This window comes from Lynx rufus, unplaced genomic scaffold (assembly GCF_022079265.1).
Source record: "Lynx rufus isolate CCGP_SWC_20201006 ecotype Redwood Valley unplaced genomic scaffold, mLynRuf1.p SCAF_21, whole genome shotgun sequence".
Taxonomy (NCBI): domain Eukaryota; kingdom Metazoa; phylum Chordata; class Mammalia; order Carnivora; family Felidae; genus Lynx; species Lynx rufus.
Window position 1 is genome coordinate 23,515,951 of NW_025814836.1, and position 20,158 is coordinate 23,536,108.

Sequence of the window (20,158 nt, forward strand, 5' to 3'; positions counted from 1 at the left end):
CCCCCCCACCCCGCCCCAGCGTCTTCCCTCTCAGTTCCCAGTGTCCGTGACAGTGGGGTCCAATACATGTCTGCTCTGTTTGTCATTATGTTTCCAAATAACTGGGCTCCAGACCAGAGTGTGTGCCTCTCGGTGGGGGGTGGGGGTGGGGTATAGAGGATGTGCACAGGGGAGAGAGAAGACACTGGAAGCTGTTTCCACTCTGCTTTCTGCGAACGTGTGTATGTGTATGTAACTCACAAACAAACAAAGACACCCAGACTGGGGCTACAACACTCTTACTGCTAGGGTGCACGATCAGAAAGTTTTAGTGACACAATGTTGAAAGTTACTGAAACTGGTGACAGCTGTACGGGAGCCTGTTATTCTGTCCTTTCTGCTTTTGTGGATGGCTACAATCTTCCAGAATAGGGTGAAGCATCCCCCCGCCCCCCCTCAGACCCTCAGGGATGAGCATGGGCATGGCAAGGGCTAACCAGATGCCAAGCCTCTAAAGGCACCTTCCTATCTCTCCAGGAAATGCCCCACCAGCCCCCACAAAGGGAGAGGTCTTACACTGCCCGTTCCCACCCCACCCTCCTGCCTGGTGTGGTGTGTTTGGTGGAGATGGGGGTGGGGGGAGGGCTTCTGTTGAGTGCAGTCTGACCTTGAACTCTGCCGCTGATGTGATCACGACCCAAGAGGGAAGTTCTGGGTAAACTGGGTCTGCCCATTTATTTCCTCCAGAAAAAGCGGGTTTGCCTCTTCTGAGGACAACAACGATACGAAGAATTATTTCTGCGAGCTAAGACGTGAGCAGGGACGGGGCAAAGGAGGCCGGCCTAGAGGCAGGTTACACGGGAGACAGAGCAGCTGGCCAGCAGAGGGAGGCCACAGGGGTCCTCGGCGGCCAGACTGGTCAGGTGGGTGCTTCAGATCAAGCAGGAAAGGGGTCAAGGTGCCTGAGCCTAGCTGCAGCCCATCAGGGGCCTCTTTCTGCCTCAGGGAAGGGAGGTGACAAGTAGACCGTTACCTGCCCCTACCCACCACCCTCCTCCCCTCCCCCTTCAGTCAGCTGCGCCCTGAGCCACACCACACACCCCACTGTGACTGAACCTGGTGAGACACATCCCTGAGCCTAGAAGAAATCTGTTATTTGGAATGAAAAAAAAAAAAAGTGTGTGTGGGGGGGGGTATAAATAAAACAAAGTTGACAAAATGTTGGAAATTATTAGAGGATGGGACTTGGGGGAAATGGGTAAACGTGGTCACAAGGTACAGACTTCCAGTTTTAGGATAAGTAGGCCAGGGAAATGTTGCACATCTGAAAGTTGCTGAGAGAGATCTCTAAAGGTGTCTTCACTAGAAAAAACAATGTAACTGTGAACTGATGGATGTTTACTAAACTTACCGTGGTAACCGTTTCGCAACGTATAGGGACAGCAAATTACATTGCACACTGAAATTACTGTAATGTGACATGTCAGCTGTATCTCCGTAAAACTGGACAGAACGATGAAAGTGGTGATGAGTACACACACGGGGGGGGGGGGAGGGGGGGCTTCATGACTCTATTTCCTACTTTGGGTACATTTAAAACTTCCAAATTAAAAGTTCAATTTTTTAAAAGTTGATATTGTGGCCCTGTAATACATTAAGGGTGCCTTTTTTACCTTTACCTCCAAGAGCTTCTATACATGCAAGAGGCTAGGTTTTCGACCACGCAGCCAGCAAAAATTACTACTAAAATACTGTTTTTACATGACTTTAAAAAGACAAAATAGGTCTATAATTTCACAAAGGAACTAGAAAAGTATCATGAGAAAATGGGGGGGAATAAAACAATCTGGTATATTTAGTTAGCTCTAACAGCACATGGCAATTCTAAATAAAGCATACGGATTAAAAAAAAAAAAAAAGACATCCTGTTTTCGATTTCAAAGAGCGCAGGGTACTTTTCCTCATCTGGGCACTTGTTCACGAAGAGGCACCCGCAGTGTCCTGTCCGTCCGTCCGTGCGTCCGCACTCTCAGTCACAAGAGTTAGGGGCGCCGGGGAAGGTCAGCCGCAGCCACTACCGGCCGCTCGGAAGTCTGGCACCCCCACTTTCCCAGGCCAGCCACTCTCCGCTCAGGCCGCGGGGCTCTGGTATGTTTCCCCGTAGGCTGAGCTGCGAACCGTCCCTGGGGGACTCTCTGCAGGGAATCGGCCTAGAGGAGAGGCTTCCAAACATTCATCATCGTAGGGCTGTTTTCTTCTCCAGGAGGAAGCAAGCCACAAAAGTGGAAGAGAACATCCGGGGTGGGGGTGGCGGGCAAGTTCTTCACCTAATGTGAGTTAGAACCGCAAGTGAGTTGGGCGGCTTGTTGGGAGACACTGAGTTAACTTGGTTTGGCGTTCCCTTTGTCAACCGAACAGAAAGCTTGGCAGGGCTCGTAAAAGGAAGGCTTTTCCTCTGTGCAACTGCCCGCCTCTGCCTACAGACAGGGGAGGGAAACCCCCCACTGCCGGAGAGGCGCTCTCCCCGGCTCTGGACAGGGCCCAGCGCTCCCCGCCTGCGGCAGCACCCACAGCCCACAGCTTCCAACCTTAGCGCACAGGGTCTGTCCCCTACAGGGAAGGTGGGCCTTCCTCCAGCGCTGGCCTGGGACTGGAGGCCCCAGCCAGGTTGGCCCTGCCCATGCAGGCTCAGATGGCCTCACTTCTGGGAAGAGGCGGGATGGACGTCCCATTTTGTTCCCAGAGCCCAACCCAAGGGAGCCTGGGGAGCTACTGAGTGGCCAGCCATGAAGCTAATAAAGCTAATGATTCGATCCGGTGTGGGGTCCGCTGACTCAGATTAGGCACCATTAACCCAGCCCTAACTAAACATATCCCTCGGTGGGGCGCCTGGGTGGCTCAGTCGAGTGTCCGACTTCAGCTCAGGTCATAATCTCTTGGTTCGTGGGTTCGAGCCCCGCGTCGGGCTCTGGGCTGACAGCTCGGAGCCTAGAGCCTGCTTCAGATTCTGGGTCTCCCTCTCTCTGCCCCTCCCCCACTCACGCTCTGTCTCTCTCTCTCTCTCTCTCTCTCTCTCTCAAAAATAAATAAACATTAAAAATAAATAAATAAACATATCCTTCGGTATCTGGTACCCTAAAAAGTGGATAAGGAAAACTAGCAGTGAACTTGGTTATTTCTGTGGGGGTTCAACATTTTGAGATTTTTTTTTTGTATTTCATCTGATGTTTTATAGTGGGGGGTGTGCAATCAGCATGGACTATAAAACTAGAGATTAAAAGTAAAATATGTTTAACCAGTGCACTAATTCAGATATTTGCTATAAAACCACAATGAAATGTACTCAGCAGTGCTACAGGGTTTTTTTTTTCTTCTTCTTCTTCCATTTTCTGTGTATTTTGTTTGTTCTTGGGAAGTTTTCTGAGATCTTTTGAAAATTTTTGGAGTTCCAGGTAAGACTTTCTTTTCTTTTCTACGCTTACTTTTTATTTTTTTATTGAATAAATGTGATACCTAACGCTGTGTAAGTTTAAAGGCATACATTGTGTTACTTTGATACATTTTATACATCGTAACATGACCGCTGCTATGGCGGTATCTGTCATATTAATAATAACTGCAGTATAATATTGTCAACCTTCATTATGCTGCAGGTATAGCTCCATGGCTTATGTACCACTTGTCACAGCTCACAGGCTTAAACACCATCATTCTTACCTCCCCACGCCCAGCCCCTGGGCACCACCATTTAACTGTTTTTCACAAGTTTAATTATTTTAGATTCCACATAGAAGTGGTATAGTATGTACTTGTTTTTCTCTGACTTATGCCACTTAGCATAACGATATTCTATTATGCATATGGACCACATCTTTTTATCCATCTGTGAATGGGCATAGGGCTGTTTTCACATCGTGGCTATTGCGAATAATGTTGCAATTAACATGGGGGGGTGGGGTGCAGATATCTCGTTAAAAATTCTGTTTTCATTTCTCCCGGAATAGTTTTAGAATGATCACTGAGAGATGGAGAGTCACAGCACTGTCCCTGGGATGTGCTACGGCTGGGAAGGGGAGAGCCAGCGTGAGGCTTTTGCCTGTATCAGCATAAGGAGGATAATGACTGACCCCCTTTCTCCTTTCCTCTCCCTACCAGCCAGGTTTATAACCGATATTGTGATTTATAATAAACATTTGGTCTTCATCCCTGTTCCTGACACAGAGCTCCCTGGAATTTCCTAACTGATGAGAGCAACAAAGGTGTCTTTTATTATGTTAATTAGGTGACTTCTGGAACACACCCGAGGGTGAGGGCTGGTTGTCCGGAGAATCAACCAGGTGGTTGGTTACAAGGCTGGAAATTTCAGCGCTCTCCCACATCTCCCTGGAGCGGAGAGGGACTGGGGGTCGAATCAGTCACGGGCGGCCAATGATTTAATCAATCGTACCTAGTAAGGAACCTGCCGTACACACCCCAAAGGATGGGGCTCAATACACGGAGACCTGGGGAGAGTGAAGCGCTCTGAGAAGGTGCCCCTTCCCACACACCTGGCCCTGTGCCTCTCTTCCCTCTGGACGTTCATCTGTATCTTTTACCATACCCTCTTACAATAAGCCGGCAAGCCTAAGTACCGTTTCTCTGAGTTCTGGGAGCCGCTCTAACAAGTTAACTGAATCCAAAGAGGGAGGAGGTCATAAGAACCTCTGACTGGTGGCTAAGTTGGACAGAAGTTGTAGGTAACTTGGGGACCTGAACCTGTAGCTGGCATCTGAAGGGTGTGCAGGGGAGGGGGGGAGGGGGGCGGTCCGGTGGGAATGAGCCCCTATCTTGTGGGATCTGATGCTGTCTCCAGGTAGGCAGTGTCAGAATTGATTGAATTCTAGGAGAGCTGCTCCCTGGTGCCCACGGTGGAATTGGCACAAGACCTTAATAGTGCATTTGGTCAAGCTGTGGCTAAGAGGGCCAGGCGGTGACAGGCCATAGTCCTCTTTCCTGACCCAAAAGCCAGGACTGTCCACTTCCCCAAGGGTGCTGGTTTCCTGTGGGGAAGAGGGGAGAAAGAGCAAAGATCCACACCTCACAGCACAAAGCAAGAGTTTGCTTCTTAGTGGTTTGCGGATGTGGACGAACAGTTGAATCCAGACAATTAGAGCCATCACTCACTAAAAATTCAGGCTCTGCCAGAACCATTGTTTTTAAAGAAACCAACCAGCTTAGATGAAATGACTTAAGTAATATGTTCACATTCTTAAATGAGAAATATGAAGATGGACAGTGAAGATGCCCTTCTATCCAGTTCCCACCGCCCAATGGGTAACTTGATTAGTTTCCTGTGACTCCTTCCAAATACAGATTACGCACGCAGAGCGAATAGGAATACATATCACTTCTGCTCCTTCTTTCTTATATAAATGATGGCATACTTGTACACTTTTCTGTACTTCGCTTTTAAACTTAATCTCCAGTTACATTTTTTTTTAATGCTTATTTACTTTTGAGAGACAGAGAGAAAGAGTGTGAGGAGGGGAGGGGCAGAGAGAGAGGGAGACACAGAATCCGAAGCAGGCCCCAGGCTCCGAGCTGTCAGCACAGAGCCCGACGCAGGGGCTCAAACTCACAGACCGACCTGAGCCGAAGTCAGATGCTCAACCGACTGAGCCACCCAGGTGCCCCCACCTCCAATTACATTTCTAAACCTGATTCCTATTTCTTAGCTCTTTGTCTACACTCTAAAAATGTAAGAATAGGAGCCAAACAAAAATATTAGAAAACTCCACAAAATTAAAAGTCAAAACTGTCAGAGAACATATTCCAACGCTGTACCGGGATCACTCTCTCTTAGACCATTCTTGTTGGCCGATTTCCCTCGGTCCTTACAACCATCTCAGTGTTACCTGGTCCTCAGAGAGGATGCCACCCCTCCGCCCCTCTACTGGCTCGCCCGCCCGTGTCTCCTCTCTGCAGCCAAGCTTCAAGATGAAGGGGTCACCCCCAGGACTTCCTCAACTCCCACTCACCCCGCAGCCCCAACTCCGCTGACATTCCTCTTCCCCACATATCCGGGGGCTTTCCTTGTTGCTAAATCCAGCTAGACGTTCAGCTCCTAAGCTACTCAACCTCTCAGTGGCGTCTGAAATTAGTGACAATTTACTCTCTTTTGAAAACATTCTTCGGGCTCCCTGTGACTCCTCCTGGCTCTCTGGCAGTTTCTCTGCAGATTCCTGACCATCGTCTAGGCGCTGGGGACTCTTCAGGGCTGTCCTACAGCTCTGCCTCTCTGGCCCAGAGCACTCTGCACGGCTTCGGAAGTGTGCATTCCACAGCCCCGGGGACAGGCACTTCGAACTCAACATGTTTAGAAGTGAATTCGTCATCTTCCTCCCAAACCAGCCCTATTTCATCTGTTTTGAATCTCTGGAAATGGCACCACCCAGCTGTCTGACCCAGGACGACGCCTGGCCTCATCCTCCCCCCACCTCCCCCAAACCTTCCCATCCCAGGCATCTCCGAGTCCGGCCACTCCGGCCTTCTCGACGCCTCCAAGCCCACCACTCTCCTCAATGCCCTGTCCCTCCACTCCGGTCAGTCGGTCGGGATTCCTGCAACAACCTTGCACTTGGGCTTTTTGTCTCTAATCTTGGTTCCTCCAAGCCAGTTTTCCACCCGGCTGTCAGAGTAATCTTCCTACAATACAAATCTGATCAAATTATTCGGCTGCGTAAAAACCCCTTAATGACAGGATTTTTTTTAAAAAAAGATCCCAGCAAGTTGATTTTAAAGTTCACCCGGAAAAATAAACATGCAAGAATAGCCCGGAAAAAAAAAAAAAAATCATTGAAAAAAAGCATGAGAGTGAGTTAACCCTACCAGGTTTTTTTTTTTTTTTAACGTAACATAAAGCTGCAAAAATCAGTTAAAACAGTGAGATTCTGGGGCGCCTGGGTGGCTCAGTCGGTTAATCGTCCGACTTCGGCTCAGGCCACGATCTCACGGTCCGTGAGTTCGAGCCCCGCGTCAGGATCTGTGCTGACAGCTCAGAGCCTGGAGCCTGCTTCAGATTCTGTGTCTCCCTCTGACCCTCCCCCATTCATGCTCTTTCTCTGTCTCAAAAATAAATTAAAAAAAACATTAAAAAAAAAACAAAAACGAGTGAGATTCTGGTGTATGGAAGGCACATAAATCAATAAAAGAGAACAGGAAGTCTCAAAATATGATCAAAACATGTGGGAATTTATTACATGATAAAAGTCACATTTTATTTATTTAAAAGAATTTTTTTTTATGTTTATTTATTTTTGAGACAGGGACAGAGCATGAGTAGGGGGAGAGTCAGAGAGAGAGAGAGACACAGAATTGGAAGCAGGCTCCAGGCTCTGAGCTGTCAGCACAGAGCCTGACGCGGGGCTGGAACCCACGAACCGTGAGATCATGACTTGTGCCGAAGTCAGACGCTTAACCGACTGAGCCACCCAGGCGCCCCTAAAGTGGCATTTTAAATTAGCGGAGAAAAGATGATTACAAACAGTGTTAGGACAACTGGCAAGCAAACAAACAAAAAAATTAAGTCAGGTCCACACTGCATGCCTGCCTTACATTGGCATAAGCTCCTGATGGATCAAAGATTTTAAATCTAAAAATGAAGGCATTAAGTATTACAAGAAACAAAGAGAATACTTTATAGCATGACAAAAAACCTAGAGGCCATTTAAAAACACTAAATCTTGCTCCATAAAAAAGAAAAAAAAAATGTATGGGGCATCTGGGTGGCCCAGTTGGTTAAGCATCCAACTTTTGACTTGGGCTCGGGTCATGATCTCACGGTTTGTGAGTTCGAGCCCTGCATTCGGTTCTATGCTGACAGTGCAGAGCCTGCTTGGAATTCTCTCTCTCTCTCTCTCTCTCTCTCTCTCTCTCCTTCTACCACCTCTCAAAAAATAAATATAAATAAGCCAAAAAAATGTAAATGTCTGCATGGGAAAAGCATCCATCATAAAGAATGCTAAAAGACAAATATCACAGATAAATGTCTACTTTTTCAAATACATGGAGAGTTCCTAAAAAAATCAATAGGAAAAAGATCAACCACCCCCAAAAATTCAGGGCACAAGATACAGATTGCTCACAGAAGAGATAATACAAATGACTCATAAATATGGGAAAAAATGCACCTCAGTCATAGTAAGAGAAATGCAGTTTAACACCACACAGAAACATGATGTTTCATCTATAAGACTGACAAGGATCAAAAAGTTTGATGAAACACTGAGCTGGGGAGGATGCAGGCAAACACACACCCCCAGACATGGCAGGTGGGACATACAATGGCACGATGTCTATGGGGGGAGAACTGACGCCATCCTCCAAAACTAAAAAAGGCATCACTCATTGTCCCAGCGATTCCACTTCTAGAAATTTTTTTTGCAGCTGTACCTCCATGTGTATAAAATTGTATGTGTATAAAGTTGTTCTCTGAGGGGTGCCTGGGTAGCTCAGTCAGCTGAGTGTCCGACTTCGGCTCAGGTCATGATCTCACGGTTCATGGGCTCAAGCCCCGTATCAGTCTCTGTGCTGACAGCTCGGAGCCTGGAGCCTGCTTCGGATTCTGTGTGTCCCTCTCTCTCTGCCCCTTCCCTGCTCACAGTCTCTCTCTCTCAAAAAATATTAAAAAAAAAATTTAAGTTGTTCACTGAAACACAGTGTATATATTTGATAAAAGTATGTAAATGGGGCGCCTGGGTGGCTCAGTCAGTTGAGCGGCCGACTTCGGCTCAGGTCATGATCTCGCGGTCAGTGAGTTCAAGCCCCGCGTTGGGCTCTGTGCTGACAGCTCAGAGCCTGGAGCCTGTTTCAGATTCTGTGTCTCCCTCTCTCTGACCCTCCCCCGTTCATGCTCTGTCTCTCTCTGTCTCAAAAATAAATAAACGTTAAAAAAAAAAAAGTATGTAAATAACTTAAATGTTTATAATTAGGGAACTAGTAGAAGAAATTACGGTAGACCCATAAACAGATCCATAAACAAGAGTATTAAAAAAAATAAGAAGAATAAGGATGTCCTTTGTGAACTGATATGGAAAGCTCTCCAAGACATATTAGCTGAACAAAGCAAGGTACGGAAATGTGTAGGTTAGCTACCTTCTGGGTAAAAGGGTGGGATAAAGTGGATTACGCATTCACATTTGCTGATGTCTAAAAATATCCCTGCAAGAATAAACAGACATGACAACACTGACCGCCTTTGGGGAATGAACTGTCTACAAAAGAGACAGAAGGAATATTTTTCTTGCACACTCTTTCGATCATCTTTAATCTTGCACCCTATGAATATATCTATTAAAAAATATTAAAATTAAAACCATATTATAAAGCCACAGTAACTATACTGATGTGGAATGGAGGAGGAATAAAGAGCCATATCAGTGGAACAAAGCAAGAAAACAGGAAGAACCATATAAGAATAAATTATTCAAGAATTGAGGCAAGAGACTAATCATAGAGGAAAAGACGGGGACCTCTGTCTCAAATCTCACATCAAAATTAACTCCAAAGTAAAAATAGCATTGAAACAAAATATGAGTACAGCACCTGGGTGGTGCAGTTGGTTAAGTGTCTGACTTTGGCCCAGGTCATGATCTGACGGTTCATGAGTGTGAGCCCCGCACTGGGCTCTCTGCTGTCAGCACAGAGCGGGCTTCAGATCCTCCGTCTCCCTCTCTCTCTGCTCCTCCTCCCCCCTCTCTCTCTCAAAAATAAATAAACTTAAAAAAAAACTTTTTTAAAGTGATGCTATTGTCTTGCAACCACAAGGAAATGAATTCTGCCAACCACCTGAACGAGTACGGAAGCACACTCCCCGATCGGCCTCTGATAAGACCACAGCCCCAGTGAGCATCTGCATTGCAGCCTGGGGAGACCCAAAAGCAGAAAGTCCAAATAAGCTGTAACCAGACTTCTGACCTACAGAAACCGTCAGATAATAAAAGGCAATTTTTAAAAATTTTTAGAAATGTTTTTATTTATTTTTGAGACAGAGAGAGACAGAGAACGAGTATGGGAGGGGCAGAGAGAGAGGGAGACACAGAATCTGAAGCAGGCTCCAGGCTCTGAGCTGTCAGCACAGAGCCCGACGCGGGGCTCGAACCCACAAATGGTGAGATCATGACCTGAGCTGAAGTCAGATGCTTAACTTACTGAGCCCCCCCACACAGGCGCTCCGTAAAAGGCAATTTTTATTTTGTGGTAATGTGTTACAAAGTAATAGAAAATGAATACACAAAGAGCCGATTTCCTTAATATATAACAAAGAGTTTTTAGAAGCTGATAAAAAAATAAAGTACTCAACAGAAAAACAGGCAAAGACTTAAAAACACAGCCTACAGAACAGGAAACACAAACGGCCAAAGAAACATAAAGAGACAGCCAACCTGGCTTTTGTGTTACGTCCTTCGAACAGTGCCGGACACACAGGGGGGGCCACTCGATATTATTTGCTGAATAAATGAATAAATTTCACTCATAATCAAGGAAATGCCAAATAAAACAAGATACCATTTTTTACCCATGAGGCTGGCAAAGACTGAAAAGATGGATACAGCTTGAACAGGCAACAGACATTTCCTTAAAGACGATACTCACATGGCCAACAAGCACATGGAAGGAAGCGGAGCATCGCTGATGATTAAAGAACTAAAAATCGTAGCAGGTACCCACAGCGAGGGAGCGCCTCACACACATTCGGACGGCTCCGACGCCCCCGCCTCCCCCCCCCAAAAAAAAAACCACACTGAAAAATAATGAGTATTAGTGAGGATACGGAGAAATTCAACCCCTTCTGCACTGTTGGTGGGACTATAAAATGGTAGTGCAGAAAACAGCACGGTCACTCCTCAAAAAATGTAAAATAGAATCCTCACATGATCCGGCATTCCTGCTTCTGGGTCTATATCCAGAAGAATTAAAAGCAGGATTTTGAAGAGCTATTTGCACGCCTGGGTTGACGGGAGCAGCAGTCACAAAGACCAAGAGGGGGAAGCAACTCAGACGTTCACGGATGGATGAACAGAGAAACAAGGTAGGACACGTACGTACAAAGGAATACTATTCAGCTTTCAAAAGGAACGACCTCCTGTCACACGCTTCAACCTGGATGGGCCTTGAGGACGTGCTAAGTGAAGAAAGCCAGGCACCGAACGACAAGTGCTGTAGAATTTCACTTCTGTGAGTTACCTGGAGGAGGCCAATTCAAAGGCAACAAATAGATTGGTGGCTGTGGGGGTGGGGAGGGGTAAACAGGGAGCGGTTATGCGGTTGTTTAACGGGTACAAAGTGTTTTGCAAGATGACAGTCTGCAGTCTGGAGATCCGCTCTACAACCATAGGACATACTTAACCATTACTGGATGGTACACTTGAAAACAGTAAAAATGAGGGGCGCCTGGGGGCTCAGTCGGTTAAGCGTCCGACTTCAGCTCAGGTCATGATGTCACGGTTCGTGAGTTCGAGCCCCACGTCAGGCTCTGTGCTGACAGCTCGGAGCCTGGAGCCTGCTTCGGATTCTGGGTCTCCTCACTCTCTGCCCCTCCCCCACACGCGCTCTGTTCCTCTCTCTCAAAAATAAATGTTAAAAAATGTAAAACAAAATAGTAAAGACGATAAATTTCATGTGTTTCTTACGAGCATAAAAATGGGTACGTTCCGTGGTGAAGAGGCTATGAAGAAACGCTCTCGTAACATTGGTGGGAGCAAAAAATGTTATCTGTATAGGGAATACTTTTACAACATCTACCTCAACTTTAAATGTGCAAACACTCCTTCCCCAGCTATTTTACTTCGAGGAATGTATCCTACAGACACCCTTATATAAATACCCAAAGAGACATGTAACTCTTAAGAAAGCTCACTGCAGGGGCGCCTGGGTGGCTCAGTCGGTTAAGCGTCCGACTTCAGCCCAGGTCACGATCTCGCGGTCCGTGAGTTTGAGCCCCGCGTCGGGCTCTGGGCTGATGGCTCAGAGCCTGGAGCCTGTTTCCGATTCTGTGTCTCCCTCTCTCTCTGCCCCTCCCCCGTTCACGCTCGGTCTCTCTTTGTCTCTCTCTGTCTCAAAAATAAGTAAACGTTAAAAAAAAAAAAAAAAAAAAAAAGAAAGCTCACTGCAGTGTTCCTTCCTAAGAGTGAAAAGGTGGATACAGTCTAAATGTGTCAATAAGAAACTGGTCTCGGGGGCACCTGGGGGGCTCAGTCGTTTAAGCCTCTGACTCCTGATGCCGGCTCAGGTCATGATCTTGCGTTGGTGAGTCTGAGGCCCGCAGCGGGCTCTGGGCTGACAACGCGGGGTCTGCTTGGGTTTCTCTCTCTCTCCCTCTTCTTCTGCCCCTCCTCTACTTGCCTGTGCACATGTTTTCTCTCTCAAAAATAAATAAATGAACTTTATTAAAAACTAAGAAACTGGTTAGGTAAATAATGGGGGATACCTATATAAAGGCTTGCGATACACCCGTTGAAAAGAATATATATCTTTATGTACTAAACTGAAAAAATGCCCAAGATGTTCAAGTTTCGTTTTTAAGGTAGAAGTTATTTGGTATGGCATGCTTCCACTTTGTGTGAAGAGAAAGTATGTGTATGCGATATATGCTTGCATAGACACAGGAAACCTCTGGAAGGCTGCCTAAGAAATACTCAGGTATGTACCTCTGGGGGTTAGGAGTCGGGGAGGATGTAAAGGGGAGAAAGGGAAATTTGTACTTTTCATCTTATATGCTTCTTATTATTTGAGTTTTTGCAACAAATGTATTATTTTCATATAAAAATTGTGGGGGCGCCTGGCTGGTTCGGTTGGTGGAGCACGGGACTCCTGATCTCGGGGTTGTGGGTTTGAGCCCCATTGAGATTACCACCGTAGAGATAAAAATAAAAATCTTTAAAAATAATTAATTTGGTAGAATAAATGAGCCCCGCAGATTACCCCCATAGAGACAAAAATAAAAATCTTAAAAAAATTTGGTAGAAAAAATGAGCAAGCAGGCAAGCAAATATTTTCCAATAGTTTTACATTGCCCTTAGGACAAAATCTAAATTCCTTAAGAACAAAATAAGGTCTTGGGGCACATAGGTGACTTGGTGGGTTAAGCGTCCGACTCTTGGTTTCAGCTCAGATCATGATCTCAAGATCAAGCTCCGAGTCGGGCTCTGGGCTGACAGCAGGGAGCCTGCTTGGGATTCTCTCTCTCTCTCCCTCTCTCTGCCCCCCCCACCCCGCTCTAGCATGCACTCTCTCAAAGTAAAAAAAAAAAAAAAAAAAGGAAAAGAAAGGTCCTTCATGATATGGTTCCTGCTCTCACAATCTCTGTTCCAGTCTCCCCACCTGCCAGTTTGTCACACAGGATACACTTTCTCTTGCCTCTCAGCTTTGCCAGACGCTCCTGCTTTTGCTTGGAACACCGCCCACCCCGTCTATGAGTTCCAGGGCCTTCAGGTCCCAGCTCAGACCTCTCTTCCTCCAGGAAGCCTTCCCTGGTGCTCCCCCCGACCCCCAGCCTGGGTTTAGGGCACCACTCAGATGCGTCCGGCCCACTCTGTGAACTCCTCTACCCTGGGTTCATCACACAGTCTCACAATCTACCTCTCCCACTGGGCTGAAGCTTGGCCACGCAGTGACCGTGCCTGTCTGGGTCACTGTCCCATCTCCAGCATCAAGTCTGACACATAGATGGTATTCGGTAAGTATTTGTCAAATTGGCCTTTTATTGCAAAGGAAATATAACCACATCACAGACAAGTTAGCACAGCAGAGCGAAGGGGGAATTACAGTCCTGTCGTCCAAACACAACTACAGCATCCCTCTAGTAGTTACGTTCCCCGGGCGTGTTTTCTCATAGCTGTATTCCCAAGCCAGACCTTTTGACAAGACCCCCGGGACACAGTTGTTTTGGGTAGAGAACATTTCGCCGCACCCTGTGAAAACATGAGGCTTTTATCAGCCAAAGTAAAGATTACTGTTTTGGTAATCAAGCACTGTGTACAACAGACCACAGACATCCCAGATCATCTCTTGTGACTCACCCACCTCTCCTCCCTGGGGACTTTCACTCTGCACCTACTGACCGGTTTATAGCCGACCGGGTTCCTTTCGAAAACTTACTGTTCTACTCCCTAAACTCCCATTATAAAGAAGCGTTAGAACATTAACGTAATGCATGTACAGTGTTCTGGAGGAAACTGCAAAGCATTTCATTGAGGACGCCCCTTAACAGCAGTGAGGTCAAGAGTAAGAGATCACAGTGATGCCCACACACCCCTCCCCTGCCTCCCCATAGAGGGTCTTCCCAGAGAAGGTTGAGTTTGAAGAGAAACCCACAGAAGATGCTAGTGAATCCTCAGAGCCCTGCCTCATGGCTCACTACCCCCGGCCCAAGATTAGAGCTTGAGGGGATGAGACCCACGCATGGGATTAGTTTCTGTTTTGCTCATTATTAGATTTAAAAAAAAATTTTTTTTAATGTTTATTTTTGAGAGAGAGAGAGAGACAGAGGGAGGGAGGGAGAGAGGAGCACGGGAAGGGAAAAGAGAGAGGGAGACACAGAATTGGAAGCAGGCTCCAAGCTCTGAGCTGTCAGCACAGAGCCCGACGCGGGGCTCGAACTCATGAATCCTGAGATCATGACCTGAGCCAGAGTGGGACTCTTAACCGACTGAGCCCCTCAGATGCCCCCAGCCTACAGAGTTTTCATACAGCTGCTGGGACATAGCTGATTTGTCTCCAGGGTCTTTCTGACAGGTGCCATTCTGAGACTACTTTTTCTTTTCATGGGGTTAAAAAAAGGGGGCTCAGTGCTGACAGCTCGGAGCCTGGAGCCTGCTTCTGCTTCTGTGTCTCCCTCTCTCTCTGCCCCTCCCCCGCTCGCACTGTCTCTCCCTCTCCCCAAAATACATTAAAAACATTTAAAAAATGTTCTGTTAATTCCAAATATTGAAGAGGAACACTAACACATACAACTAGGAATAAAAATTGGGAAATATTTTTTTAAAAAAAGAGAGAAGAAAGAAAACTCTGTAGTCTCCTGTAACCACGGGTGTGTACAATTTTCTACCTCCTTTTACATTTTTTGCTTAACCTTCTCCTACGTAGCTGCAGAGGCTTTCCATTAAAAATTTTAAACTGTACTGAGCAGGTGCACGATGCGTTACTCAGATCAGTGATTCACAATGAAAAGTAATCCTGCAACATGATGAGGCCTAAAGTTTTCTTTCCCTACTTTGGAATACTTCCTCAGGATGGCGTCCCATAAGCAGAATTCATCAAAGAGTGAGGCTATCTTAACACTCTGCATGCTACATATCTTCACTCTTCCTTCCTGAACTGCTTTCAAAAAGGCATCTACCGACTGACGATGGCTGTAGGACTGCACACAAGGGCAAATTCCTTCACCAGCCCTGAGTATTAACTCAAAATTTCTCCCTGATGTAAGGAGCAAAAAGGCTAAATTATTCCTTTGATAGCAATTGACTTTTATTCGCACCTACAATGTTCCAGGTAGGGTACAAGGCACTCCGTATGTGCCATCTTATTTAAACGGTACAACGACCCTGTGAAATGGTGCAAAGCTCATGGACGGTGCAGAGGAGGCTTCGAGCCCAAGCCGTCTAGCCCCTCTGTCCATCTGCTAACCACTCCTGTCTCGGGTATGTCATTCATGTTTTAAGCCACGTGTCACGGCTTATAGCGACAACAAACATACTCCCGAAGGTTTCTTTGCTGGCTGAATTTCCTACCTCCTGGTTTTTCTACCCATGGCAAATACTAACAAGTCCAAAGGGTCAGAGACAGCTTGAGAGCTGCCGTTTCCAGGCCAAAGTTTTGACAACGGACAGGACAGACTTTGTAGTAAAAGCGGATCGGGATCAAGGAAAGAACGCCCGCGGTATCTGCGGAGACGAGTCTTGGGGCCTTTGGAGCCTGTCTTTACTCAGTAGCTGGGATGGTCAGCTCCACAGGCTTAAAGGCCAGGCGTGGAGCAGAGAGAACCAAAGAGGATGGCCAAGAGCCTGGCCCTGCATATAGCTTCAGCAGTTCCCACAGAAGGATTCCCACTGCCTCTGGTCTGCGAAGGCGAGAGAGCCGCTAGGCCCAGCCCTAATGAGGTCATGGGGCTAACAAGTGAAGAAATCAGGAAACGATTTCTTCTTTCTTCAAGAAATAACTCTGGTTGAATTTCCTCAACAGGTTTTAACTTCTGCATTCAGACAAAAGTGTTCTGTTTCACTGATTCAACGAAAGAAGGACCCAACCAAAACTGCCAGAAGGGTAGCTAGTGGTTTCAAGCGTGAACTCCGGAATCAAAGAGCCCAGACTTGAAACCTGGCTCTAGTCCGGCCATGTGATCTAAGGAAGTTGCTTAGTCCTTCTTGGCCTCATTGTGTCCCCCATACACAGGGAAAGTAACAGAACCTACCTCTGGGGGAGGGGGGTGGTACCAGGAAGGTTAAATAACGTGTGTAAAAGCACTTAGTCATAGTACCTGGTGCACATGGTACAAATTCAGTACATTTTGATTAACAGTGGGACTGGGAGCAGCACCAATACTAACAGTGGTAATTCCATTTGGAAGGAAGGAGGGAAGGAAAGAAAGGAAAGGAAAGGAAAGGAAAGGAAAGGAAAGGAAGGAAAGGAGGGAGGGAGGGAGGGAAGGAGAGAGGGAGGGAGAGAAGGAGGGAGGAAGGAGAGAAGGAGGGAGGAAGGAAGGGAGGGAGGGAGGAAGGGAAGGAGGGAGGGAGGGAGGGAGGGAAGGAGGCGGGGGGGAGAGGGTGAAAGGGACAGAAGGAGTAAGTTTCCTTTTCCATTACATTCAGAAACAAAGGGCAGGGGCACCTGGGTGGCATCTGACTTCGGCTCAGGTCATGATCTCATGGTTTGCGAGTTTAAGCCCTGCGTCAGGCTCTGTGCTGACAGCTCGGAGCCTGGAGCCTGCTTCGGATTCTGTGCCTCCCTCTTTCTCTGCTCCTCCCCCACTTGCTCTCTATCTCTCAAAAATAAATTAAAAACATTAAAAAAAAAAAAAAGAAACAAACAAGGGGCAAATGTGTCGGTGAAACGGTATTAAGTGGTTGAAAAACTTACCACTAAGTAAGCAGATTTTGAGTCTAGCACCAGGCACTTACTATACGAACCGAGTAACATTACACTAATTACCTAATTTTTCTCGCTTGTCAGTTTTTCTGACCTATAAAGTCAGAGTATTGCATCAAAAGAGCGACAGGGTCTATCCTGGTTCTAAGAATTCTGATTCATCTGCCAGGACAAGCAATCCATCTCTGTTCCAAATTAGAGCCGTCCGTTACGGGCAGGAGTGGCTTCCCATAAACGTTTCCCCTTTAATATTCTCTCCGCTTTGTTCTGAGTGACGTTTTAACTTACAAGCTGGCTCAAACCTTTTAAATGATAGCTCTAACTTCATTAATTCTAAATTAACGCCCCCCAAAACTACTTAGAGACCCAACAGGCACAGACTAGTTGAAAGCCTCTCTTGGGCAATTCCGCGGAGACAAGATGGTGGGCGAGAGATACTAAGAAGACGTAACACAACCTCTAGTTCAACTTCAGGTCCCTGCACTCTTGAGGCCACAGGCATCCTGGCAGGCTCAGTGGACTGCGAGTCACAACCTGTGTGGCCACGTCTGCTCTACTGGCCCCCCCACACACACACACACGGACTCCAATCTTTTGGGCCCCACTTGCCTACTCTTTGTCAACCGCCGACCGCCCCCACCCTGGTTTTAATGCCCCAGTACTGGCCTTTCCTGACCAATTTCCAGGGTGAAAATCCTAGTTCAGCGGGGAGCAAGGCTAACCCGAGGAGAGGTTTCCTCGATAGTCAGGGGAGGCCTGGAAGTAGGATTAAAGTAGCAAAAAGACGTGTCAGGTGGCCGAGGGAGCGAACAAAGAGGGGAGCCAAGCAAGGGTCACACTGACCTGCACATCTGATAGCCCCAGGCAACTAGAAAAAGGCATCCGTCCAGGCTGAGAAAAGGAAAGAATAGGACACTTTGCCTAACTGACCACAGAGTGATTTTGTGTGTCTGTCTGTGTTTAATCTGCAAAAAGACCAAAAGCCTGGGAAAGATGAATCCGGGTTTGAATCCTGACTCTTGTCATTTAACTTCTGTGTGACCTTGGGCACATTACTGTCTAAGTAGAGGCAAAACGGGGACAGTAATACTTATGCCAGAGGGCCGACGGGAGGATTAAGCGAGACAGGGCCCGCAACGCCTGGTCGGGCACTCGGTGGCCGTGGATCCTCTCCTCTTTCCCACCACCACCCCGTCGAATCAGGCGCATCACGGCCTGCGGGAGGGTTTCCCCTGCACCCCAACAAACAGGCGTGAGAGCAAGCGGTCGCCGCGGGGAAGAGGCCGCAGGAGAAAACGGGCGGAGACAGCGCTTTCTGCGGTCGTGACACCCCCAGGAGGCTGGGGGTAAAAAGACCGAAAAGGGCTCAGGCCTTAGCTAGCTCGCTGCTGTCCAGGCAGCAGAGTCCCATTCCCGGGGAGTTCCCTGAAGCCAGACTGTTGCCTTTGAACAGGGAAACCACTTTGGTGTCTGGCATCATGGGCGGTGTAGAATCTTCCACAGATGTTATCGTGACTCCTGGAAAACGTCCAAAGTAACCATAAACAAGTAAGGCCTCATTTTTAAGTATGAAAACTGGTTGTTTCATAACAGAGGGGCTGATGCTGGCTCCCGATTGTGAAACTGCAGGGAACTGGGACAAAACTCTGGCGGGCTCCACAGCCAAAACAAAAAAATGTGAGAACTTAATTTTTTATTTTTTTATTTTATAATTTTTTTTTTCCCCAGAGAGAGAATGTGTGTATATGCGCAAGAGGGGGTGCGGGGGTGGGCACAGAGAAAGAGAGAGAGAATCCCAAGCATGTTCCACGCTCAGCACGGAGCCCGACACGGGACTTGATCTCAAGACCCTCGGGATCACGACCAGAGCCAAAACCAAGAGTCGGACGCTCAACCGACCGAGCCACCGAAGCGCCCCTCCAAAGATGGGAGAACGTGTAAGTTTAGTTAGAGACAGCGCTGCTCTACACATGGCGTTTCCCCCCCTCTGTTACGACCTGGGGTCCAAGGGCAGGCTGGAGAGGAGAGGGAATCAATCCGACCTGAACTTCACATGGAGCCAAAGCGCGAGGGAATCCAGGGACGGGGGCCGTGTCCTGGCCCCAGCTCTGCACCCACCCCTCAGACCCCCACCCCCTCAGGCCTGCCTTCTCTCCAGGGATTCCCTCATCGACACACAGCCCGGCTGACCCCAGGACGGGTCCAGGGAAGACTTTCGGTAAATGTGTTTTCATCTAGGCGGCAGAGAATGGGTAGGATCTAACCAGTCTGTCTGGAATTTAAGAAGCTTGACAAAAATAGCTAAAGCTTAGGTCTCCGGCCCCAGGCAGGGTGCCTGCAGGGAGACAGAGGAACGTGGTACCAACAATGTGCCGGAGTGGATGAGAAGGCCGGTAGGCCCAGCTACCAGAACTTGGCCCGACGGGAGGATGCGCCGCGGGAACTGTGCGCCGTTTATTGGGCAATAACCACGTGCTGGGTGTGGTTCGAGGGACACGCACGCGTTAACTCACTTAATCCTCACACCAACTTTCTAGGAGGTACCACGGAGCGGCTACGTGGCAGACGAACGCGCTGAGGCAGGGTCAGGTCTGGGAGCTCGTCTGCGGTCCCGAGGCTAGGCCAGTGGCGCCCCCGGCAGCCAGGTCCTCACGGCCTGACTCCTGGACGCCCGTGCTGGGACACGGCGTGAACGTGAGCACCGCGGTTGCTGTGCCACGCTGGGCGGCAGGCTGTCGAGGCTCGTGGAGGAGCCTTCCCGAAGCCGCTTCTTCAGAGCAAGGGCTCGCGTGGTGTTGAAGGTCTGCGAGGGACCCGCTGTGTTGAGCCCGCAGGCGGCTGACAGGACAGGTCTCGCGGAGGGGCCGACATCCCCACAAACGGAAGCTGGAGCCGGGGCCCAGGTGACCGTCGAGGTGTTTTCGCGATTCAGACTCACAGTAGGTCTGCAGGGCGGGCAGCCAGGCCCGCGAGGATGTGCGTGGGCGGCGTGGACGTCCGGCCGTTAATGTCACACGACTGCACGAGAGCCTCTGGGGTTCGGACTGTGTGAATCGTG

The 20,158-nt window shown here is 48.0% G+C and overlaps 1 protein-coding gene and 1 long non-coding RNA gene across 7 annotated transcripts in view; one reads left to right on the forward strand and one right to left on the reverse strand.

The window, feature by feature from the left end:
* The window catches only part of CRTC3 (CREB regulated transcription coactivator 3), a 103,011-nt gene that overhangs the window by 53,532 nt on the left and 29,321 nt on the right, over nt 1–20,158 (reverse strand). The gene's annotated exons all lie outside the window — the stretch shown is intronic.
* On the forward strand, nt 1,556–4,195 carry LOC124517253 (uncharacterized). The gene is made up of 2 exons (XR_006963398.1): nt 1,556–2,127; nt 3,984–4,195. It is a non-coding gene; the product is annotated as an uncharacterized LOC124517253 (long non-coding RNA).